Below are 27630 nucleotides of genomic sequence, written 5' to 3'. Positions count from 1 at the left end.
AGGCCAGAAGGGAATGGCAGGACATACTTAAAGTGATGAAGGGGGAAATCCTACAACCGAGACTACTCTACCTCACAATGATCTTATTCAGATTTGAAGTAGAAATCAAAAGTTTTACAGACAAGTAAAATCTAAGAGAATTCAGCACAAACAAACCAGCTATACGACAAATGCTAAAGGAATTTTTCTAGATAGGAAACACAAAAGAAAAGGCATACAAAACAAGCTCTAGACAATAAAGTAAATGGTAGTGGAATCATAAATATATAAATAATTACCTTAAATGTAAGTGGGATAAATGGTCCAAACAAAAGAGGCAGATAGGCTGAATGGATACCAAAACAAAACCCCAATATATGTTGTCTACAAGAGATGCACTTCAAACCTAGAAATATATGCAGACTGAAAGTGAAGGGTTGGAAAAAACATTCCATGCAAATAAAAATCAGAAGGAAGAGGAAGTAGCAATACTCATATCAGGTAAAACAGATTTTAATATAAAGACCATTACAAGAGACAAAGAAAGGACACTACATAATGATCAAAGGAACAATCCAAGAAGAAGGCACAACAACTCTATCTATCTATCTATCTATCTATCTATCTATCTATAGATGCACCCAAAATAGGGGCACCTCAATGCATAAAACAAATGCTAATAGCTATTAAAGGAGAAATTGACAGTAATACAATAATTGTGAGATTTTAATACCCTACTCATAACAATGGACAGATCATACAGACAGAAAATTATTAAAGAAACACAAGCTTTACATGATACATTGGATCAGTTGGACCTAATTGATATCTACAGGGAGTTTCAGTCCAAAACAAAAGATTTTACTTTTTTCTCAAATGCATATGCAAATTCTCCAGAATAGATCGCATCTTGGGCCACAATTCAAGTCTTGGTAAATTTTTAAAAATTGAATAATTTCAGGTATCTGTTCTGATTAGAAGGTAAGATGTGACATGATGGAAGTGAAATCCGATGCTGTAAAGGACAATATTGTGTAGGAACCTGGAATGTTAGGTCCATGAATCAAGGTAAATTAGAAGTGATCAAACAGGAGATGCCAAGAGTGAACATCTACATTTTAGGAATAAGTGAACTAAAATGGACTGGAATGGATGATTTTAATTCAAATGACAATTATATCTACTACTGTGGGCAAGAATCCCTTAGAACAAAATGGAGTAGACCTCATAGTCAAAAAAAGAGTCCAGAATGCAGCCCTTGGGTGCAATCTCACGACAGATGAACGCTGTTCATTTCCAAGACAAGCCATTCAATATCATAGTAATCCAAGTCTATGCCCCAACCAGTAATGCTAAAGAAGCTGAAGTTGAACAGTTCTATGAAGATTTATAAGATTTATTCTACAACTAACACCAAAAAAAGACATCCTTTTCATTATAGGGGACTGGAATGCAAAAGTAGGAAGTCAACAGATACTTAGAGTAACAGGCGAGTTTGGCCTTGGAGTACAAAAGTAAGCAGGGCAAAGGCTAACAGAGTTTTGCCAAGAGAACACACTGGTCATAGCAATAATAAAAGCAATAAATAAAAGAATAAAAATTAAATTTCAAAAGCAAAGCCTTCCAGAAAATTTCAGAGGAAGGAAGACTTCCAAGCTCATTCTATGAGCCACTGTCACCCTAATATTAAAACCAGAGAAAGAAGCTTCCAAAAAAGGAAGATCATAAGAAAATATATATTATAGGAAAAATTATAGGAAAATATCACTGTTGAATATAGAGTCAAAAATCCTTAAAAAAATTCTAGCAAACAGAATCCAATAACACATTAAAAATATCATACATCATTATCATGTGTCCTATATCTCAGAATGCAAGGATTCTTCACTATACACAAATCAAACAATGTGATACATTGTCCTATCAAATTGAAAGACAAAAACAATGTGATAATCTCAATAAATGCATACATAGTTTTTGACAAAATTCAACACCCTTTCATGGTTAAAAAAATAAATAAAAACACTCTCCAGAAAGTCAGCAAAGAAGGAACCTACCTCAACATAATACAGGACATATATAACAAACCCAGAGGAAACGTCCACAATGGTGAATAACTGAAAGCATTTCTTCTACAACCAAGAATAAAACAAGAGTGTCCACTATCATCACTATTGTTCAACATAGTTTGGAAGTGCTAGTCACAGCAACAGAGGAGAAAAATAAATAAAAGGAATCCAGATTGCTAAAGAAGTAAAACGCTCACTGTTTGAAGATGACATGATTCTCTACATAGAAAACCATAAAGATGCCTCCAGAAAATTACTACAGCTATCAATGAATATAGTAAATTCACAGCATATGAAATTAATACACAGAAATTCCTTGCATTCTTATGCACTAATAATGAAAAATCAGGGTGAAATTAAGAAAACAATGCTATTGCAACAAAAGGAATAATTAGAAATATGTAGAAATAAATTTACCTCAAAAGACAAAAGAACTCTATGCAAAACTATAAGACACTGATGAAATCAAATACAACAGAAACAGATGGAGAGATATACCATGTTCTTGGATTGGAAGAATCAATATAGTAAAAATGACTATACTACCCAAAGTGATCTATAGATTCAATGTAATCCCTTACAAACCACCAGTGGCATTTTTCAGAAAACAAAAACAAATAATTTCACAATTTGTTTGGAAACACAAATGACCCTGAACAACCAAAGCAATCTAAAGAAGAGTAGAACTGGGGGAATCAAACTTCCTGTCTTCAGGCAAAATGACCACAAAACTACAGTCATCAAGACAGTACGTAATGGCACAAATCAGAAATATAAACCAATGGAACAGATATAAATCCCAGAGATAAATCAATGCACCTATGGGTAGCTTATCTTTGACAAAGAAATCAAGAATATACAACAAAGAAAAGACAGTCTCTTCAACAAGTTGTGCTGGGAAAACTGGTATGTTTTCCAGTATGTAAAAGAATGAAATTAGAATACTTGCTAACACCATACATAAAAATAGACTCAAAATGGATTTAAAACATAAATGGAAGACCAGAAACTATAAAACTTTTTGAGGAAACTTAGGCAGAACACTCTTTGACATAAATTACAGCAAGATCCTCTATGTCCCACCTCATAGTGTAATGGAAGCAAAAATAAACAGATGAGACCAAATTAAAATAAAAAGATTTTGCATAATGAAGGAAACTATAAGCAAAGTGAAAAGACAACCCTAAGAATGAGAGAAAATAATAACAACTGAAACAATCGACAAAGAATTGAACTCCAAAATATACAAGAAGCTCATGCATCTCAATATCAAAAAAACTAACAACCTAATAAAAAAGTAGGCAGAAAATCTAAATAGAGATTTCTTCAAAGAAGACATATAGATGGCTGATAAACACATGAAAAGATGCTCAATATTGCTCAATTTTAGAGTAATGCAAGTCAAAACTACAATGAGGTATCATCTCACAGTGGTCAGAATTCAGTTCAGTTCAGTCCTTCAATCATGTCCAACTCTTTGTGACCCCATGAACCGCAGCACACCAGGCCTCCCTGTCCATTACCAACTCCTGGAGTTCGCCCAAACCCATGTCCATCGAGTCGGTGATGCCATCCAACCATCTCATCCTTTGTCATCCCATTCTCCTCCTGCCCTCAATCTTTCCCAGCATCAGGGTCTTTTCAAATGACTCAGCTCTTCGCATCATGTGGCCAAAGTATTGGGATTTTCAGCTTCAGCATAAGTCCTTCCAATGAACACCCAGGACTGATCTCCTTTAGGATGGACTGGTTGGATCTCCTTGCAGTCCAAGGGACTCTCAAGAGTCTTCTCCAACACCACAGTTCAAAAGCATCAATTCTTTGGCTCTCAGCTTTCTTTATAGTCCAACTCTCACATCCATACATGGCCCTGGAAAAATGATAGCCTTGACCAGACTGACCTTTGTTGGCAAAGTAATGTCTCTGCTTTTCAATATGCTGTCTAGGTTGGTCATAACTTTCCTTCCAAGGAGTAAGTGTCTTTTAATTTCATGGCTGCAATCACCATCTGCAGTGATTTTGGAGCCCAGGAAAATAAAGTCAATCACTGTTTCCACTGTTTCTCCATCTATTTGCCATGAAGTGATGGGACCGAATGCCATCATCTTAGTTTTCTGAATGTTGAGCTTTAAGCCAACTTATTCACTCTCCTCTTTTACTGTCATCAAGAGGCTCTTTAGTTCTTCTTCACTTTCTGCCATAAGGGTGGAGTCATCTGCATATCTCAGGTTATTGATATTTCTCCCAGCAATCTTGATTCCAGCTTGTGCTTCCTCCAGCCCAGCATTTCTCATGATGTACTCTGAATATAAGTTAAATAATCAGGGTGACAATATACAGCCTTGATGTACTCCTTTTCCTATTTGGAACCAGTCTGTGTTCCATGCCCAGTTCTAACTGTTGCTTCCTGACCTGCATACAGGTTTCTCAAGAGGCAGGTCAGGTGGTCTGGTATTTCAGTTTCTTTCAGAATTTTCCACAGTTTGTGATCCACACAGTCAAAGACTTTGGCATAATCAATAAAGCCAAAATATATGTTTTTCTGGAATTCTCTTGCTTTTTTGATGATCCAGCAGATGTTGGCAATTTGATCTCTGGTTCTTCTGCATTTTCTAAAACCAGCTTGAACATCTGGAAGTTCACGGTTCACATTTTGTTGAATCCTGGCTTGGAGAATTTTAAGCATTACTTTAGTAGTGTGTGAGATGAGTGCAAGGGTGTGGTTGTTTGAGCATTCTTTGGCACTGCCTTTCTTTGGGATTGGAATGAAAACTGACCTTTTCCAGTCCTGTGGCCACTGGTGAAAGTCTACAAACAAAAAATGCTGGAGTGGGTGTGGAGGGGAGGGAAACCTCTTATACTGTTGTTGAAATGAAAATTGATACAGCCACTATGGAGAACACTATGGAGATTCCATAAAAACTAGGAATAAATCTACCATCTGACTCAGAAATACCATTACTGGGCATAAACCTTGAGAAAACCATATTGGAAAAAGACACATGTTTGTTACAGCACTATTAACAATAACTAGAACTTGGAAGCAACCTTGATGTCTCTTGACAGATGAATGGATGTGGAAATGTTGTACATATATGCAGTGGAATATTACACAGCCATAAAAAGGAAGCATTTGAGTCAGTTTTAATGAACTGAATGAAACTAGAGTCTATTACACAGAATGAATAAGTCAGAAAGAGAAACACGAATATCATATATTAACACATCAACATGGAATCTAGAAAGATAGAAATAATGATTTTACTTGCAGGGCAGCAAAGGAGATGCAGACATAAAGAACAGAGTTTTAGATACAGTGGGAGAAGATGAGGGTGGAATGATTTGAAAGAATAACATTGAAATATACATTATCATATGGAAGATAGACAGCAAATGGGAGTTTGATATATGATATGAGGAATCTCAAGAAGATGCCCACAGACAGTATGGAATGTACACATATTGCTCCAACGTAGCCTTAAATGTCTTCGATTCTAAAATCTTCAGGATATGTCTTATGTTATTTGTCTATTACAATCACTGCTTATTATAGTAATACCACTTTCAACACACATTAAATCTATTTTTCTCTTTATTCTGGAGTGTAAACTTTGATCTCCTTTAAATGAGAAAACAAATCTATATCAAATTTTAAATGATTCCTTTAAAATGAAACCGAATTGTATTGTTTATATAAAAATGATGTCATATGGAATTATACAGGTATAAACTTCCACTAGTATATGATAAAATATATTAAAACATATTTTAGATCCTTTCAATGGATAAAATTTAACTTTCTTTTACATTATTGTTAAATTGATTTAAGAAAGTCTAATATCTCAACAATTTAAAATCATTGCTCTTCAGTGACTGTTCTCATTTGTTAAAAAATCTATTTATCTACAATATTTTTCCTCAGTATACATTCATAAAATCCATTTTGACATTTTTTATCTTTATCCCACTTTCATTAGCATTATCAGCCACTGTTATTTTTCTACTTGGATGGTCCTACAGTAGATTTTGTGGTATATGCCTTTAATATATTAGCCTGAATTTTCAAAACATAACATCAGCAACTATTTTTTAGCAAAGAAAGTATTTACCTGAATAAACTCATATGCTTACATATAAATATTTCTAAAGTACATGGAGCTATTTTCTTACAGTAGACGGCATGCCCTCAGCCTCCTGCACAAGCCCTCTGCTCCTTTTGTCCCCCAATTTCTGTCCCACAAGAAAGCTCCTAAGATCTCTTGGGATTTTCTTGGCCACAACTTGAAGGTGACTCTTACAGATGTTACTTCCTACTAGTCATTTTCCTTCTGTTTGAGGATCTGTCACTAAGCAAATGGTAATATTTTTAGTTATAGAACAAATTTGTGTGTTCTAATTTTCCCCAGGAATAAAAGGCAGAAAGCTGAGAAATGTACCCTCCTCAGCCCCGTGTTGTTTTTCGTGCTCAGACTGTCTGTCATGTCCGACTCTTTGTGACTCCATGGATTATAGACTGCCAGGCTTTTCTGTCCATGGGATTCTCCAGGCAAGGGTGCTGGAGTAGGTTGCCAAGCCCTCCTCCAGAGGATCTTCCCAACCCAAGGATTGAACTGGCATCTCTTATGACTACTGCATTGGCAGACAGATTCTTTACCATAGTGTCACCAGGGAAGGCCCAGTTCCCTATACACACACTATAGGCATATTGTTTGGGCTTTGATCAACAGGACAGACATTAGATACCAATGTGTAATAGAAGTTATCTTATTCAACATATTTGAGACCTATATTTGGTCATAAACAGAAAAAGTTGAAATAAGCTGGGAATCATAGAAAATATACTTGTAGTTCCTTGCACATGCTAACTTTAAGTATAAGCATTGAGGGGCTTCCCTGGTAGCACAGATGGTAAAAAGTCTTCCTGCAATACAGGACACCCATATTCAGTCATTAGGTCAGGATGATACCCTGGAGAAGGGAATGACTTGCCTGGAGAATTCCATGGACAGAGGAGCCTGGTGGACTACAGTCCATGGAATCATAAAGAGTGGGAAGATTGAGCAATTAACACTTTCATAGTCATTGATGTTCATTTGCCACTTTCCCAATGTAGAACCAAAATCTTTACTTGAATAATGAGTTTTCTGGCTGGAGTTATTTTTCTTTTATAAATGCCATATTCATTATGATCATTCCTTTATAATAAAGAAAAATATTATAAAATGGGTAGATTCTTTCCTGTTCTTATATAGTATCTCTGTCACAGTTGGACACTATTTTTTTTTTTTTTAAGACTTTTAGTTTTTTAGTACAACTGGTATAATTAGGACTTTGCATCAACTCAATTGACTCTGGGTTGATATTACAGTGCTCTTGTATGGGAAAAGATATATTCTGGCATCTTTTGGTCATAGACAGTGCTGGCATAAGTTCCTGTCTCAACATCTTGATTGTTGTGACTTCACTTTTTAATCTTAAGTTGCAATCCATAGATCATTTATATTTTAAGACCTACTGTTGTCCAACACAAATACCAAAATATGTTCCCTTTAAGCAATCTGTAGAAGAATCATACATTTCCTCTTCTTTAACTTTCAAATATATTTTTATACACAAATTTTTCAGCAAGTTTCTATGCTAATCACTGTATCATAAATGAAAGTAATGCTTGATCCCATTTTTCATCTTCCCATGAGAATGAGGAGGACACAGTGCAGCTCATAATATAATTAAACCATTTATTCATGGAAATAGCAATAACTGAGCAAATGGTACATTCTTGTCTTTGAGCTCATAGAGATACAGTTGTGAAAAACTTAACATATTTAATTCTTATATTTAGGAGCTTGTGTCATTAAAATGAAGAAGACAAAGGTAGTAACATTTATTTTCATTAGGGAAGTATATTCTTTACTATATTATTGTTCTTTGTTCTTGTTTCTATTATTTGAAACATGATTTTATGGAAAGATATATAAAGCTGAATGATTTGAGTAGTTCATTCATCGCTTTCCTTAAAAAAAAATAATTGATAGTTTGCTGATCTCTTTTCAGACATTTCTTTGTTTCTTGTTTCAGAACTACAAATATTGCTGAATTCCTACAACATTTTTATTTCCTCATTTGCTTCATTTTTAAGAAGGTGTAATTTTTAAGATTTCTATTTTTACAATTTGATTTTGTGAGGCACTAAATGTTTATCTTACAATTCAGAATTTTTAAAGCTGTTTATATGGCTCTTCTTCATAATTGGTCTTGAGAATCATAAAAAAGAAAGAAACATTACCTCCACCTCCAATGAGTGATAGCCTCTTTATTTTCTCCCATATCCTGATGCAGACAATTACCTAGGCTGTGGAAAAATTAAAGCTGCTCAACAACTTTCTTTTTTCAATGTGTGCCTTAGATTTTTAAATGTTTGTGGCATAATCAGCACAAAGTCCTCTGCACCCTCCCAATCCTCCGAGCACATCTCACTAATTTATCACCATCCAATCAATAATGGCCCCTGCTGAGAAAGGGGTGAGAGAAAGATGCCTTTCTTTTTCCTATAAATATTTGAAATTAGTCTAATTATAATGTCCTGTGCTTGGATGCAGTGACAATAGCCTTCCATTTAGATACGCAGAGACATACATATGTGGAGAAGTACCTAGTTAGGCAGATTAAGCAGAAATGTTGAAGTGGGTAACTGCAGAAGCCATCATCGGTCTATATTCTTATTGCATAAAAATGAGTCCTATTAATGAAAGGTGGCATCAGGCAGAGATCAACTACACAGGACTTTTCCCCCTTTCCACTATAGCATGTCCCTTCCTCTCACCCTTCTTCTCTTTCCCTATCCTCTCCCTTCCTATTTGCATCCCCACTTTCTCCTTGAAGAAACTTTCTTGCTTTCCTCTCACTTTTTACTTAATTTCATTCTTCCTGTCTACTTTTATTTTCTCCTTTATCTTTCTTTCTAAATCTTTCTTCTTGGACTTGAAAGGATCATAACCAGGATAGTGATTTGAGATGCTCAATCTTGCAGCACTAAGAAGCAAGAACTTCAAGGGGATTAGCTGGTATATGTGGAAATGATTAGAAAAATATTACAATTTTTCAGGCAAGAGATGATGAGGTTCTGAAATGGTGGTCATGGGAAAGGTAAAGAAAGGATAGATGTGAGAGGTGTTGTAAAGACAGAACTGACAGCTTCACAATTACAGCGGAGACTGGAACACACCTTCAGAGCACTCAGGGAATCATTTACACATTATAATCGTGAATTTTCAACTGCTAATTCGGTCATTGCAATGTGAACTTTAGCAATCTGCCCTTTATATGCATAACAATATCATAAATAAATCAGGGGAAAGCTAATGAGAAAATATATATCAAAGAGCCAAGTAAGCTCCATGCAGAAAATCAACAACAGTTTATAATACATTTCAATCATGTGCTGGATAATTGCATATTATGCAATCCAAAAGAATGCACATTTCCTATTGTAATATCATATTGAGTCCTGAATGTAGGTTCTCTGTGAACTCAGACTTCTACATAAGGATTAGGGTGGGTTTGCATGTTTAGATATGCTGAAATATACACTTGAAAAAGAAAATGTTCTCTCTCATGACCTCTTTGGAAAAATAATACCATTGGGCAACGCGCCTTGGAAACCCACATGGCACTGTTAATGAAAAGCCAGGAGTTTGGAGAGAATATTGAATTTGAAAGTCTCTGAGAGTGTTCCCCAAATGGGTTGTTAGGTCCCTGTGACAGAGAACATTAGTGCTAGATGATGACAGTCATTCGATTCTAAACACAAACCATATTGTCTGTGATTAAAAGCAGATGCTGGAGGAGGGCATCCAGGGCATTGTGGCCAGAGTTGCATTAGAACTATCTTTTGGCAATTTCAAAGCTGTGACCAAAAGTAATAATAATTTGCCTTCTTCACCATATATAAGGGAAAATGCTATGAATTTTCTAAAAGCTTAAAGTCCAAATGTTATTATACATTTGGGAATAGACTCCAATACTCCTATATATATGTGTGTATATATATATATATATATATATATATACACACACACACACATGGTTTATATATATATATATGTATGTATGTTTACATATATATATGTATATTTATATATGCCATAGATAAGAAGACCACAAAATAGATAAACTACAGGCCATAGCATGATATCCACAGCAACCATTTAAAGCACATATGTGAGTCAGGATCTGTTTGCCTGTAAATCTGCCAAGTCTGCTTGTTTATGTGACTTGCTAAATATGGTTAGGGAAAGGACAAGTGACTGATTTTTTTTGTCTCTATAATATGTTAATGCATAAATATGTAACTTTATTTCTATAATGATGGCTTTTTTCCACAAGTATTCTGTGGTATTTTTCATGAATATCCTTTCTTTCTTTTAAACTCTTATGCTAGCTTTATTGTATCACTTTTATGGAGCATATCAAATTAGATTTGTTAAAGCTATTTATATACATCTTCCAACTCTCTTCCTAGGCCATAAATTTCTTTTGGTGAAAGGCTATAGCTACTCATTTATTTCCAATTGAATACTATTCATAGGTCCAGAATTTTCTAAAAGCTAAATATATTATCCCATCTAATGGAAATAATCATATTCAAAAGGCATACTGTATCCTCAGTCTTACAGTTGAGGCAATTGAAGCACAGAAAAGCTAACTTGACCAAGGACTCATGTTTAGCAAGCAGCAAAGTTGAGATCTGAAGTCAAACAACTTGATTTCAAAACTCACCCATGCATTTTATGAAAGGCATGGAAAACAAAGCATAACTCAAGATCTAATTAAAGGAAGAGTCTAATTACAACATTCTCCTTTGAAAATAATTACATCTCAAAGGCTTCACACTCATTTTAAGAATGGATCACAACTCAACCTTTCTCACTTCCCAGGTTACACACACATCCAAGGCTACAGTGTCTTGAATCTGAAAAGATCAAAGGAGAAATTATATTGCTGAGAGTTTATAATCAACAACTGCAGTGCTGAGACTGGAGCACATATTCTTATCTCTTGGATGGTCCGAATAAGTTCGTCATGAATTTAGTTTAATGTGACTAAAGATCATATGTTCTTGCCAGAAACATATGAAAGTGCTTCCTAGAAGAACACATCTTCACCTTAGGCTTCAAATGTACAACTTTCTAAGAAAAGTAGGTTTATCAGTCTCAAGGAAATAAGATACTGTGAGTGAAGATTGGCAAACCATTTCAGTATTCTTGCCTTGTGGACCCCATGAACGGTATGAAAAGACAAAAAGATATGACACTGAAAGATGAACTCCCCAGGTCAACAGGTGCCCAATATGCTACTGGAGAAGAGTGGAGATGTAACTTCAGAAAGAATGAAGAAATGAAGCCAAAGCAAAAACAACACCCAGTTGTGGATGTGACTGGTGATGCAAGTAAAGAACGATGCTGTAAAGAACAATACTGAATAGGGACCTAGAATGTTAGGTTCATGAATCAAGGTAATTTGGAAGTGGTCAAACAGGAGATGGCAAGAGTGAACATCAACATTTTAGGAATCAGTGAGCTAATGGACTGGAAAGGGGAAATTTAATTCGGATGGCCATTATACCTACTACTGTGGGCAAGAATTCCTTAGAAAAAGTGGAGTAGCCCTCATAGTCAACAAAAGGGTCCAGAATGCAGTACTTGGGTGTGATCTTAAAAATGACAGAATGACCTCTGTTCATGTCCAAGGCAAACCATTCAATATCACAGTAGTTCAAGTCTATGTCCAAGCCACTAATTCTGAAGAAGCTGAATTTGAATGATTCTATGATGACCTAGAAGACCTTCTAGAATGAACACCAAATATATATATATATATATGTCCTTTTCATCATAGGGACTGGAATGCAAAAGTAGGAAGCCAAGAGGTACCTGGAATAACAGGCAAGTTTTACCTTGGAGTATAAAATGAAGCAAGTAAAGGCTAACAAAGTTTTGTCAAGAGAATGAACTGGTCAGAGCAGACACCCTCTTCCAACAACACTAGAGATGACACATTGACATCACCAGATGGCCAATACCTAAATCAGACTGGTTACATTCTTTGTGGCCAAAGATGGATAAGCTCTATATAGTCAACAACAGCAAGATGAGGAGTTGACTGTGGCTCAGACCACAAACTGCTTATTGAAAAATTCAGACTTAAATTGAAGAAAGTAGGGAAAACCACTAGACCATTCAGTTATGACCTAAGTCAAATCCCTTTCTATTATTCAGTGGAAGTGACAAATAGATTCAAGGGATTAGACCTGATAGACAGAATGCCTGAAGAACTATGGACAGAGATTCATGAAATTGTGCAGGAGGCAGTGATCAAGATCATCCCCAAGAAAAAGAAATGCAAGTAGGAAAAATGGTTGTCTGAGGAGGCCTTACAAATAGCTGAAAAAAGAAGAGAAGTGAAAGTCAAAGGAGAAAAGGAAAGATATATACACCTCTGAATGCAGAGTTCCAAAGAATAGAAAGAGAGATAAGAAAGCTTTCCTAAATGAACAGTGCAAAGAAATGGAGATGATATATTGGAACGACTAGAGATATCTTCAAGAAAATTAAAGATACCAAGGGAACATTTCATGCAAATATGGACACAATAAAGGACAGAAGCAGTATGGAACTAACAGAAGCAGAAGATATTAAGAAGAGGTGACAAGAATACACAGAAGAACTAAACAAAAAAGATCTTAATGATGCAGATGACCACAATGGTGTGATCACTAACCTAGAGCCAGACTTCCTGCAGTGTAAGGTCAAGTGGGCCTTAGCATCACTATGAACAAAGTTAGTGCAGTTGATGTAATTCCAGCTTGATTTACTTCAAATCCTAAATGATGCTATGAAAGTACTGTACTCAATAAGCCAGCAAACTTGGAAAACTCAGAAATGGCCACAGACTGGAAAAGATCAGTTTCCATTCTAATCCCTAAGAAAGAAAATGCCAAAGAATGTTCAAGCTACCTCACACTGCACTCATCTCACACGTTAGCAAATAATGCTCAAAATTCTCCAAGCCAGGCTTCAACAGTACATGAACTGTGAGCCTCCAGATGTTCAAGCTAGATTTAGAAGTGGCAGAGGAACCAGAGATAAAATTGTCAACATCCTTTGGATCATAGAAAAAGCAAGAGAGTTCCAGAAAAACATCTACTTCTGCTTTGTTGACTATGCCAAAGCCTTTGACTGTGTGCATCACAACAAACTGTGAAAAATTCTTAAAGAGATGGGAATGCCAGACCACCTGACATACCTCCTGAGAAATCTGTATACAGGTCAAGAATCAACATTCAGAACTGTACATGGAACAATGAACTGGTTTCACATTGGGAAAGGAGTATGTCCAGGCTGTATATTGTCACCCTGCTTATTTAACTTATACACAGAGTACATCATGAGAAATGCTGGGCTGGATGAAGGACAAACTAGAATCCAGATTGTCAGGAGAAATATCAATAACCTCACATGTGCAGATGACACCACTCTTATGGCAGAAAATGAAGAAGTACTAAAGTGCCTCTTGATGAAAGTGGAAAAGATGGCTTAAATTTCAACATTCAAAAACAAAGATCATGGCATCCAGTCTCATCACTTCATTCCAAAGAGATGGGAAACAATGGAAACAGTGACAGACTTTATTTTCTTTGGCTCCAAAATCACTGCAGATGGTGACTACAGCCAGGAAATTAAAAGACACTTGCTCCTTGGAAGAAAAGCTATGACCAACCTAGACAACATTTTTAAAAGCAGAGACATTACTTTGCCAACAAAGGTCCATCTAGTCAAAGCTATGGTTTTTCCAGGAGTCATGCATGGATGTGAGATTTGGACCATAAAGAAGGCTGAGCACCAAAGAATTGATGCTTTTGAATTGCAGTGTTGGAGAAGACTCTTGAGAGTCCCTCAAACGAGTCAATCCTAAAGGAAATCAGTCCTGAATATTCATTGGAGGATTAATGCTGAAACTGAAGCTCCAATACTTTGGCCACCTAATTTGAAGAACTGATTCATTGAAAAAGACCATGATGCTGGGAAAGATTGAAGGCAGAAGGAAAAGGGATGACAGAAGGTGAGATGAATGGATGGCATCAGTGACTTGATGGATATGAATTTGAGCAATCTCCAGGAGTTGGTGATGGACAGGGAAGCCTGGCATGCTGCAGTCTCTGGGGTCTCAAAGAGTCAGACACGACTGAACGACTGAACTGAACTGAGTGAGGACAATTAGAAACAGCAACTGGAGAGGGATTTAAGATTTTGAATTATCAAACACAGATTTTAAACTACTGTTTACTCACTGAAGCCAAAACTGTCCTCTGTGCCCTGACACAGAATTAAATCTCAGACACAGAGTTTTGGGTGAAGTAGAAAAGAAGAGATTATTGCTGTGCTAGGCAAACAGGGCCACAGTGGGCTAATGCCTTCAAAACTGTGTGTCTCATTCTGAAAGGAGTAGTGAGATGTTTTTTAGCAATGGTTCAAAGAGGATGTGATCAGCTTGTGGACATTCTTCTGACTGGTTGGTGGTGAAGTAAGTAGAAGTCAGCAGAAGCAGCCTTCTGGATCAACTGGTCTGGGGCTTACATGCTTCTGGGCAGCATACCGTTAACTTTTGCCACCTGATGGGAAACATGTGCAAAAGAGCTCAAATTCTGCTGCATGTATATCTTGATGGGGAACCAGGACCCTACCCCGAAGCTGCACTTTTGACTGTCCCTCCCTTGCCTCTGCATCCTCTCTCTTCCCCTAGTTAGCAACGCTTTGGACCTGCTCCTGGGGACTCAAGGAAATTCATGGAGGTTGAATGAAGCCTATTTTCTGTAAACAAGAAATGGGGTACACAGAAAGGTTTTTGTGCCCAGGAGCCCCACAGGGCCCTGCTCTGTATCACAATATTTTCATAAATAAAATATTAGATTAAGATAACTCTAGAGAACAGAAATTACTTTTAAATGACCCAAATTTGGAAAGAAAATAGAACTTAGGGAATTTTAAAAAAGTAGTAATTAAGTCAAAAAACTTATCAAATAAATTTAACTGCAGATTAGACAGAAATGAAAGATGAATTAGTTTAACTGAAAATTATTTGAAAGAAATATATTTATGTTGTGTTACTATGCAGTAAATTTGTTGGTACAAATTGTTTATTATATTCTCTCTTCATCCTTTAATGCTCCTATGATCTGCTGTGACAGCTTCTTTTTTTGTTGTTAATATCTGTAACTTGCATTTCTCTCAGTCAGTTTAGCTAAGATTTTATAAATCATGTGGATCTTTTTGAAAGGCAAGTTTGACTTTTTGGTAATCATAGGATTCATTTTACTTATTTTACTTTTCTAAAACAACATCAAAATTCTGTACTGTCTGATACCCATTGACTGCAAGTGATTTTTCTCATGTATTGTGTTCAGTTCCCTAATTGTTTAATATGAAAGGACAAATATAATACTAGTTCTTCTTTTATAAGCAGAATTTTCTTTGTACTGCTTTTATCTTAATGATTTACATAATATACCCAATTTTTTACTTATTATCTCTCATGTCTATATTTTGCTGTACAGAATAAGAATAAAATAAAAACTAAGTAAATATCAACATTAAATAAATTAATAAGCAAATACCTGCCATATAAAACTCATTTTGCCTAATGACCATAATATAGTTTATTCAGTGGTTATACTATATTTAACAAGTTTGATCCTAGGCCAGGAAGATCTCCTGGAGTAGGAAATGTCAACTGACCAGTATTCTTACTTGGAAAATCCCAAGGGCAGAGAAGCCTGGAGGTCTACAGTCTATGGGGTCTTAAGCAGTTGGACACGACTTAGCCACTAAAGAGTAGTAGCATATTATGTACCAGGTATTGTGCTAGGCATTTTTTCTCAATTATTTATTCAGTATGACCAATCCATTAAACATTTATTATTATATATCATTGGTCAACAAATTATAGCCTTTAGACCAAATATGACCAATCACTTGCTTTTGTAGGTAAAACTTTTATTGGAACACAGCCACATCCAATTGTTTACATATTGTTTGTAACTGTTTTCATACTACACTGCAGAGAGAAGTAGGTGCAATAGAGACCATATGGTCTGGAAAGTTTTTACACTATTTATTTAAAAATAGATAGTCTATTTACTCTCTGGCCCTTTATAGAAAAAGCTGCCAAACCTCATTGAATACTCTTTTCCACAAAAGTAAAGGGAGTCCTAAAGTGATTATTTAATTTGAACAAAATAAAACACAAATCTGTTGTATATTAAAGTATTGTTAATTAATTCCTGTGATCTGTGACTTAAAATAATTTTGTTTGGACTTTGGTTTAACCTATGGCATTATGGAAATATGGAACTCAAAGAAATGCAGCCTTTTGAATTAACACATAAAAGGTCATCTCCTCCTTAAAGAATGTTTGAAAAGTTTTCCTCCTGTTCTAATTTTTATGGTCTTTCTAGATTTAACACTTACCCTTTCTGAGAAAAACTTCTTTGACAATTCAGCATAAATTTGCTTAATTCTTAAAGTTTTAAAAATAATATCATTCAACCAGCTTAACCTAAATCAAAATTTAGTAGACTACTTGTGTATAACCTAACCTCAAGGAGTCAAAATTCTGTCCATAATATATCTATGTCCTAACAGTATACACTGAAACTCATGCTTTGTAAGTAACTTAGAAGCATATTAACATATACAGAAAGTTAAGTATCTATCCATAATTGCTGTCAAGCATCTCCAGTAATTAAGAACTTGATGGGTGTTGATAGTATAGTGTAGAGTATGATCATTGTTTCTCCATCCATGTAACTCCATAGTTGAGTGGAAAATAAAGACAATAAACAAGTAAGTAAATTAGTACTCAAAGAAAACTAAGACATCTTTTTCATTCTCAATAATTCCCATACATGGCAGACACTCCAAGATCTCTTCTCATTCCAAAATGCCCCCAAAGCTATCTCCCACACAAGAGCCTGAGCTGAAATATGGCTCCCTTGTTCTTAGTGGCACTGAATTTTGTTTTCTTTCCCTAGAGTAAGTCTGCCCTCTGCAATATAAATCAAGCTTGCTTCACCCACTTCCCCAATTCTCCATTTCACCAAATTCTACAATCAGCAGAATACAAATTTAGAAGTGGATGAGCAAGCAAAAGTTGAATTTGCTTTGGTATGTGAAAGTAGAAGGCTGTGAATAACAACATATTATTTAAATAATTAAATAATTTTGAACATGTTGATTGCTGCCAATAAAAGGTAGAGAATATTGGTGAATAGCAGGTAGATCTTAATCTAGTCTGGCTGTCAGAAAATACAGGCATACCTGGAAGATATTGTAGGTTTTGTTTTAAATCCTCACAATAAAGTAAATATATCAATAAAATGAGTCTCACAAAATGTTTGGTTTTCCAGTGCATATAAATATTATGTTCACACTATTATATTTACAGAAGTATCCCATTAAGTATTCAACAACATTATGTTTAAAAAATGATATCCATTTCTTAATTTTATTGTTAAACATTACTAATAATCATTTGAACCCTCACCAAATGAATCTTTTTGCAGTAGCAATGTCACAGATCACAATAAAATATAATAATCATGAAAAAATTTGATATATTGTGAGAATTACCACCCCTGAAATGATCAAATGTGTTTAGAAATGTAGTGCCCACAGACTCAGGTTTGCCACAAATTTTCAATGTGTAAAAGCTACAGTATCTAAGAAGCACAATAAAATGAAGTTCAATAAAATGAGTTATGCTCATATTGTAGGAAGTGGTGCTAGATGAAGAGAAAAGTAAGATCACAGAAATCAAAGAGGATAGTAGTTCAATAAAGGAGGTGTCCAAACATGCAAGTGCAATATTGTCTATGCAAAGATGATAATGGAATCATCCAACACCATTGCCCATATATGCAAGCATACTCTCTCTCTTGCTTTTTATAGATATTTGATTCTATATTTTCTTTATCCAAAAATGCAGGATTTTGGTGAGTATTGTCTTTACCCAATGCTAATTATTTTTAACCAGACCAAACCGAACTAACCAACTGCAGATGAGGCACCTGAAACAGGCTAGGAAAAACCATTCAAGTGAGTCTAACCAAAAGAGAAGTGAAACAAGTTTGAAAACCTTCAGATTAGAACAAAAAGAGCTACCCTGTATGATATATACAGTATGTGCACAAAGAAATTTGCTTTTTGATTAATGATAATGATTATGATACTGAAGAGCTTTGGCAGTATACTCTTTAGGGAGAACAAATGGATGTTGGCTTAGATTATATCTACACATAAATACATTCACAAACTATTCTGGCCACTGCTTCTAAATAATGCTTTAGTGAAGGTTAGTGAAAGTGTTAGTTGCTCAATTGTGTCCAAGTCTTTGTGACCCCATGGACTGTAGCCCACCAGGATCTTCTGTCCATGGAATTCTCCAGGCAAGAATACTGAAGTGGGTAACCATTCCCTTCTCCAGGGGATTTTCTCAACCTGGGTCTCCCACATCACTGGCAGATTCTTCACTGTCAGACCCACCAAAGAATGCTTAGTTAATAGGAACACCTAAATTGCACGTACTTAAAAGAAAATTCTGGACGTTAATTTCCAAATTTGATCATCTGACAGTCATGATGCTCTTTTTTGGTGAGTACTGTTTCATCTTATAAACCAACAATCAGAAACAAATCATATTGCATTGTATTGATTAAAGTACATCAATCTATGTCAGCTATCTGACATACTTTTAACCTTTATTTCTTATTGTTGTTTTGCTTGTTTGTTTTGGTTGATTGTTTCTTTTTCCCGAAAAACAAGTTAAGGAAAATATTAAATATTTATAATTTCTGAGAGAAGCAACTGAAGCTTGAGAAAATACTGTCCATTCTGAAAACTATCAAACTCTGCACATTTTTAACTTAGTGGGAGAATATCTGGGTCTAAGTTATACAATATATAATCTTTTTTAAGGATGCAGAGCTTTGTTAAATAGTATTGGATTGACCAAATAAATTGTGTTGTCACTGAGATGTGCCTGACTCTTCATGATCCCTTGGGCTGTAGCCCACCAGGCTCCTCTGCCCATGGAATTTTCCATGCAAGAATATTGGATCTGGTTGCCATTTCCTACTCCAACGCATCTTCTTGACCCAGGGATTGACCCCACATCTCTTGCATCTCCTGCATTTGTAGGTGGATTCTTTACCACTGTGCCACCTGGAAAGCAACCAAATAAATACCATTGACCAAATATTTTGATGTTTTTAGTTTGGTATTCAGAAAGCTGGAGATACTGTCTCCTATTACCTAAGATAAGACCTCTTTATTCACAAAGAAGAAAGGCAGAGGCTCATTTTCATTAATGTTTCACGAGGGGTGTCTTCTGCAGGTAAAATATCGCAACTCTACCACCTTAAAGAGTGTAATATGTCAAACAATTTCCCCAATGCTGCATTTAAAGAGAGGTGGGGAATATCATGTGTGGATTCCTTTATAGTCTTTGCACTCATCAAGAGAGAAGGCGTCCTACTTTCTCATCCTTCTGTTCTAGTAGTCCTTTCAGATTTGCTTCATCCAGTATCTGCCCCCTCCCTCTCTTTTCAGGTGCATCATTTGCCCTACAAAACAACCAGTGAAGAAATTCATGACTTCAGTGACAGGATCTATGTTTTGATCCTTTCCTATTTTTCCTGGGTTTTGTGAATTCTATACATTCAGATATCAAGTTTAGCTTATACTGGCTCCAAAGAAGAGCTCCATTGCTTCTGTTTCCTGCAGCCTCTTCCTGGAATAAGAGATGGTAGTGAGTTTTAGTTCCTATGAAAATTGTATTCAGTAATTTTTAAGACACCTTACTTTTTGTTCTAGAAGAATAATATAAGTATAGCCTAAAAAATGAGATAGGTCATAATTGTTTGTGAATGTCTTGTGAAAGGAAAGAAATGAGATCTTATTATTTAATCATTTTCTGTGCATGATCAGTGCAAAAGGAATCAAGACAAACTGATAATTCAGTCCTAACTGATCTTAATATTTTCTTCACTAGTTCCCAACCTCTATCCACTGCATTCCAATTCTGTGGAATAATATTAATAATATATTCTAAAGGTGCTCATAGAAGGAAGGGGTAATAAGCCAATGTAAGTTTTAGGGGAAAAGTGCATTTGAGTTCATTCCTAAGAAATTAAGATGGACACACAGTAGGAGGAAGGCCATTCTAGGAGATTCACAGAAACGGAGATTCTCAGCGAAGTACAAATAGTGTGTGATTTCATGACAGTGACATCAGACTGAGGTTTCATTTTAGAATTATTGAAGAGTTAGGATGGGGCCAAGTGATAGAGGACTCGCAAAGTCAAGTATGTTTTGGCTTTTATGTCAAAAATGTAGATAATCACTCTAGACTTTTAAGAAATGGAATGACAATAAAAAGTTGTGTTAAAGAATAACTGCTATTTATTCCGTTGAGTTTGAAGGTTTATATTCTTTGCTTTGTGTCTTAATTATTTAGATGTTTATTTACCTTGTAATTGACTTTGTAATTGTCTCAGATACTCTTGTTATTCCATTGTGTGAATGCCCATAAATATCTGCAGTGTAGAACGGTGGGGTTTCCTTGATGGAGCTGTTGAAATTATCATTTACAGATGCCTCCTAGCAGCCTTGACAATAGTTGCCAAGAAAAAATTCAGCCATTCCCCAATAGCAACCACAGGGAAAACCCAGAAAGGTGAGCTGCACTGGTATGAAGAAGGGGTGGTCTTCTCAGAGTCTGCATTACCAGCAAAGCAAAGTTCTCTTGTGCCAATCCTGAAATGAATTAATTAGTTGAAGACCAATCTTGGGTGAACTCTTCTTTCCTTTCTTCTCTATCATTTTTTTTTTTTTTCCTCTCACACTAGTGTATGTGATGAGTCCCTCAGGGAGCAATAAAACACTTGGATAAGCCAGTTGTAGATTAAATATAGACTTCCTATGGCAACTCTTATCTCCTGCCTTTCCTCCTGTAAAGATGCAGAGATGGGATTATTGCCACAGCTGTGCTTCCTAGAAGACTAATCAATGCAGCTATAAGAAGGTCTGACATGCAGCAGGATTTTCAATTCTAAGGGTAAAATTTTAAAAAAGTGAGGAAGGAAACTGTCCTGAAAGTTACAATGCTGCTAAATCAAAACATCTTTTAAAAACAGAAAATAAGACTATAAAAATTGTCTCATTGTCCTATTTTGAATATATATCAAACTAGGATCTATGCTGCTGCTGCTGCTAAGTCGCATCAGTCGTGTCCAACTCTGTGAGACCCCACAGACAGCAGCCCACTAGGCTCTGCCGTCCCTGGGATTCTCCAGGCAAGAACACTGGAGTGGGTTGCCATTTCCTTCTTCAATGCATGAAAGCGAAAAGTGAAAGTGAAGTCGCTCAGTTGTGTCCGACTCTTCGCGACCCCATGGACTGCAGCCCACCAGGCTCCTCCGTCCATAGAATTTTCCAGGCAAGAGTACTGGAGTGGGGTGCCATTGCCTTCTCTGACTAGGATCTATAAAGCATGTCTATAATACAATAGGGAAGGATAAAGGCAAAAGGAGAAGAGGGAAACAAAGGATGAGATGGTTAGACAGCATCACCAACTCCCTGAATTTGAGCCAACTCTGGGAGGTAGTGAAGGACAGGGAAGCCTGGCGTACTTCAGTCCATTGGGTCACAAAGAGTTAGACACAACTGAGCAACTGAACAACAATAATACAATAGACCAAATCATGAAGTCAAGGTCCCAGAGAACATAGCTTCTTTACTAGAACTTTGCTTATATAAGCAAAATTGGAGTTAGGACATGGTTATTCTCAAAAACCGTGGATATACCACTAGAACTGCCAAATTTACTTTGTTGCCTCTTCCATGATTTCTTGGTTGAGCTTTTATGTCACGGAAATATATAAGACAAATTCCAAGTCGTTTCAGGTACAAAATCATAAAGAAGAGTATGGAATGTGCAAAAGAAGTTCTGAGGAATATACAGCCTAAATTTCCTATAGTAGAAATAAGGATTCTGCCTATACAGGGGCTATTTGTCACCACCATCTTTAGGGTTTAGAGGTTGGTTCCCAGTACCTAATAGCACTCCTCATTTTTTCCGGTAGGGTGAATGAGGCCACCGTGGAGGGATGGCAGTGCAAGCCAGCCATGAGTTTGGGGATATTGTGTAAGTGGACAAGAAGTTACCAGTGTAACTTCCATGTCATTGATCCAAGTCAATCTGCATATATGAATTGGGAATCCTAATGTGCTTGACATTATGCCAAGCAAGCAAGACATGGCTCTGTCTTCTTGGAGCTTATCTTGTAGTTGAGAATATAAATATTGTAAGTATAATTGTAATAATTCCAATCCAGGAGGAACAGAGAATGCTAAAATCTAGGGATAGCAGAATCCTGGGCTACAAAGGTGGTGTTAGGCTCCCTATCTCTCCATTTTAGAAAGAACAAGGGATGGGGTAAATGCCAACAGATCTGAGACAGAAACAATAGGAATAGGGGATGGAATCTCACAAATTTATGATGGATCAGTGCACCTTTCTGTGTGGGAATACATGGAGTGAGGCACTGGTGTACTTAACCTGGTAAATCAGTGATTTGAAAATTAATTTCCAGCATAGTTTTTGCTGAGGACTCCCCTTACAGGCAGATGCAAAGGAAGGAATTTGGGATTTTCAGAGTTCATCTCCCCAAAAGTTGCTTTTTTTACCTCTTTGCACGGTGTGTCTAGATGTTATCAAGTAAAACTATTCTGCTTTGTTATGACTAGGGTTCACTGATAAAAATGTGCAGTATATATCTTAACAAGAGTTTTATTTTGTTTTGTTTTAAGTGAATTTTGAATCCCACTGGTTTTTTAAGAAATATATGCATCTGTTTTTTTTTAAATTTAATGAATGGCATTAATGAGAAGTAAAATGCTTCATTCGTTTAGTAAAAGACATTAATAAGAAGGAAAAGATTCATTATGACACCATTCAGTACCCAGAGGATGCAATGTGAAGGTTGTTCTCTGGGTTACCAAACAAGGGGCACACTTACTCTAATGGCCATATTGAAATAGCACAAGGATAGAATAGTGAAGAGAGTGTTTTTAGAAGATAAACCATTTAAATTCTCACTTAGTGTTCAGAAAGTGTTTTTTTTTTTTTTTTCTCTCCTCTGTTAAGCAATGGATTTTTATCCTCACATATAGCTTAGCTCTCCAACTACAATTCCATCCTGACAAGGAATCTAAACAACAGTGTTAACAAAAGTGATCCTGTTAGACATTTTCCATCAAATCTGAGAACCCTGGGAAGAAATTTGATTTTGTATTCTAAATATCTCTGAAACATTTGTTGTTTTGTTGGTTGTGACATACCAGTGTCAAAATGGAGAGAGTCAGAGGCTCATTATTAAGTTAGAGAACTCTTCTGACTTCTACTTTATGGATTAAATACATAAGTCTAACTTATATAAAAGACAGTGAAATTTATTCCCAGAAGCTAATAAAACCTTTGTTTTTTCTCTTAAAACACTGTGCTTCCTGGGTCAAATCCATCTCAAATGTGTGTTAGTATTATATTGCTAAGTGTAGATCACTCTAAGGGCCTGGAAAACATTTGAAATGGATAATCCTCTCTTAACATGACCAAAGATTGTCTACATATGTGCATCACAAGGGCTTCCCTGGTGGCTCAGGTGGTAAAGAACCAGCTTGCAATGAGGGATACCTGGGTTGGATCCCTGGGTGGGGAAGATCCCCTGGAGAAGGGGTACTCCAGTACTCTTGCCTGAAGAATTACATGGACAGAGGAATCTAGCCAGCTACAGTCCATGGGGGTGGAGAGGAAGAGCGAAATTCCAAAGACTACAGACACAAGAAAAGAGTAAGTCTTATAAAAATCAGTTCTCACTTAATGAGGTACAGCCAGGAGAGGAAATATTGTTTTCTTTAAATGTATATACATTGATAAGAATACCTGAAAATTCTTAGAATTTTCCCTGCTGTAGGCAAGATATACATTTTTAGAGAAAATGGAGTTAATCAAAATGGTGACTTTTCAAACTACCTCCTTTTCTCATGTATGCAACCACCTTATTAAAATATAATTTACATACTATAAATTTCACCCTTTAAAGTGATTTCTCATATATTTACAGAATTATACAATGATCACCAGTAATTTTAAAGCATTTTCATCATCGTTCTCCCAAAAAACTCCATACCTACTTCCCTATTCTCCTTTGTCCTGATCCCCTGTACATCTTAATTTACTTTCTGTCTCTGTGGATTTGCCTTTTCCAGACACTTCACATCAGTGGAATCATATACTATGTAATCCGTTGGATCTACCTACTTTCACTTAGCATAATGTTTTCAAGGTTTGTCCATGCCATTCATCCATGAATCAGTACTCCATTCCTTTTGGCAATGAATAGTTTTTAACTGCATGCACATTTTGTTGTTCAGTCATTAACTTGTGCCTGACCCTTTGTGAACCCATGGGCTATAGCATGCCAACCTCCTCTGTCCTCCACTATCTCTTGGATTTTTCTCAAATTGAGTCAGTGATGCTGTCTAATCATCTCATCCTCAGTCACCCCTTTCTCTTTTTGCCTTTAATCTTTCCCAGTATGGAAGTCTTTCCCAATAAGTCAGCTCTTCACATGAGGTGGCCAAAGTAATGAAGCTTCAACTGCAGCGTCAATCTTTCCAATGAATATTCAGAATTGACTTCCTTAGGATTGACTGGTTTGATCTCTTTGCAGTCCAAGGAACTCTTGAGAATCTTCTCCAGCGCCACAATTTGAAAATATCAACTCTTCAGTGCTCAGCTTTCTTTATGTTCCTACTCTCACATCTGTACATAACTACTGGAAAAATCCCAGCTTTGGCTGTATGGACATTTGCTGATGAAGTGATGTTTCTACCTTTTTCTTTTTTTAATTCTTTTGTTAAAAAATTATTTTTAATTGAAAGATAGTTGCTTTAAATTATTTTTTAATTGAAAGATCGTTGCTTTACAGAATTGTGTTGGTTTCTGCCATACATCTACATGAATCACCCATAGGTTTACATACGTCCCCTCCCTCTTGAAACTCCCTCCACCTCCCTCTCCATCCCACCCCTCTAGTTTGTTACAGAGTCCCACTTTGAGTTCCTGGGGTCATACAGCAAATTGCCATTGGCTATCAATTTTACATATGATAATGTGAGTTTCCATGTTACTTTCTCCATATGTTGCACCCTGTCCTTCCTCCCCCACCCTGAGTCCATAAAACTGTTCTCTATGTGCATCCATTGTTGCCCTGCAAATAATTTCATGAGTATCGTCTTTCTGGATTTCATACATATGTGTGGTATATGACATTGTTTTTATCTTTCTGACTTACTTCACTCTGTATAGTAGGCTCTAGGTTCATCCACCTCATTAGAACTGACTCAGATGCATCCCTGAATAATATTCCCTTGTGTATATGTACCACAATTTCGCTATCCATTCATCTGTCAAAAGGCATCTAGGTTGCTTCCATGTTCTAGCTCTTGTAAATTATGCTGCAACTAACACTGGGGTACATGTGTCTTTTTCAATTTTGATTTTCTTGGGGTATATGCCTAGTAGTGGGATTGCTGGGTCATATGGTGATTTCATTCATAGTTTTTTAAGGAATCTCCATATGTCTTCCTTGGTGGCTATATCAACTCACATTCCCACCAAGAGTGCAAGAGGGTTCTCTTTTCTCCACACCCTCTCCAGCATTTATTGTTTATAGACTTTTTGACCATGGCCATTCTGACCAATGTGAGGTGATATCTCATTGTAGTTTTGATTTGTATTTCTCTAGTAATAAGTGATGGAGAAAGCATTGACAACCCACTCCAGTACTCTTGCCTGGAAAATACCATGGATGGAGGAGCCTGATGGTCTGCAGTCCATGGGGTCGCTGAAAGTCGGACACGACTGAGCGACTTCACTTTCACTTTTCACTTCCATGCATTGGAGAAGGAAATGGCAACCCACTCCAGTGTTTCTTGCCTGGAGAATCCCAGGGACGGGGGAACCTGGTGGGCTGCCGTCTATGGGGTTGCACAGAACCGGACACGACTAAAGCGACTTAGCAGCAGCAACAGCAGTAATGAGTGATGTTGAGCATCTTTTCATGTGTCTTTTAGCCATCTGTATGTCTTCTTTGGAGAACTGTCTGTTTATGTCTTTTTCCCACTTTTGGATTGGGTTGTTTGTTTTCCTGGCATTGAGTTATACGAGCTGCTTTCATATTTTGAAAATTAATCCTTTGTCAGTTGTTTCATTTGCTATTATTTTCTCCCATTCTGAGAGTTATCTTTTCAGCTTGTTTATTGTTTCCTTTGCTGTGCAAAAGCTTTTAAGTTTAATCAGGCCCCACTTGTTTACTTTTGTTTTTATTTCCATTACTCTAGAAGGTGGATCATAGAGGATCTTGTTTTGATTTATGTCGTTGAGTGTTCTGCCTATGTTTTCCTCTAGGAGTTTTATAGTTTCTGATTTTGCATTTAGGTCTTTAATCCATTTTGAGTTTATCTTTGTGTATGGTATTATGAAATGTTCTAATTTCATTCTTTTATACATAGCTGTCCAGTTTTCCGAGCACCACTCATTGAAGAGGCTATCTTTGCCCTGTTGTATATTCTTGGCTCTTTTATCTAAAATAAGACACCCATAGGTGTGTGGGTTTATCTCTGGGCCTTCTTTCTTGTTCCATTGGTTTATATTTCTGTTTTTGTGCCAGTACCATACTCTCTTGATGACTGTAGCTTTGTAGTATAGCCTGAAATCAGGAAGATTGACTTCTCCAGTTCCATTCTACTTTCTCAAGATTGCTTTGACTATTCAGGGTCTTTTGTGTTTCCATATGAATTATGAAATGTTTTTTCTAATTCTTCCATTGATAATTTGATAGAGATCACATTGACTCTGTAGATTACATTTGGTAGTATAGTCATTTTCAAAATAATGATTCTTCCAACCTAGGAACATGGATTATCTCTCCATCTGTTTATGTCATCTTTGATTTCTTTCATTAGTGTCTTATAGTCTTCTGTATACAGTTCTTTAGTCTGTCTCTGTTTTTAAATACACTGTCTAGATTTGTCATAGCTTTCCTTCCAAGGAGCAGGTGTCTCAATTTCATAGCTGCAGTCACCATCCACAGTGATTTTGGAGCCCAAGAAAATAAGCTCTGTCACTGCTTTCACTTTTCCCCCATCTATTTGCCCTGAAGTGATGGGACTGTATACCATGATCTTAGTTTTTTGAATGTAGTGTTTTAAGCCAGTTTTAACACTGTGCTCTTTCACCTTCATCAAAAGGCTCTTTAGTTCCTCCTCACTTTCTGCCATAAGGGTGGTATCGTCTGCATATCTGAATTGTTGATATTTCTCCCAGCAATTGTGATTGCTTGTGATTCCAGCTTGTGATTCCTTCAGCCCAGCATTTCTCATGATATACTCTGCATAGAAGTTAA

Source organism: Dama dama, chromosome 27, assembly GCF_033118175.1.
Source record: "Dama dama isolate Ldn47 chromosome 27, ASM3311817v1, whole genome shotgun sequence".
Taxonomy (NCBI): domain Eukaryota; kingdom Metazoa; phylum Chordata; class Mammalia; order Artiodactyla; family Cervidae; genus Dama; species Dama dama.
Note: the sequence above shows the minus strand (reverse complement) of the source record.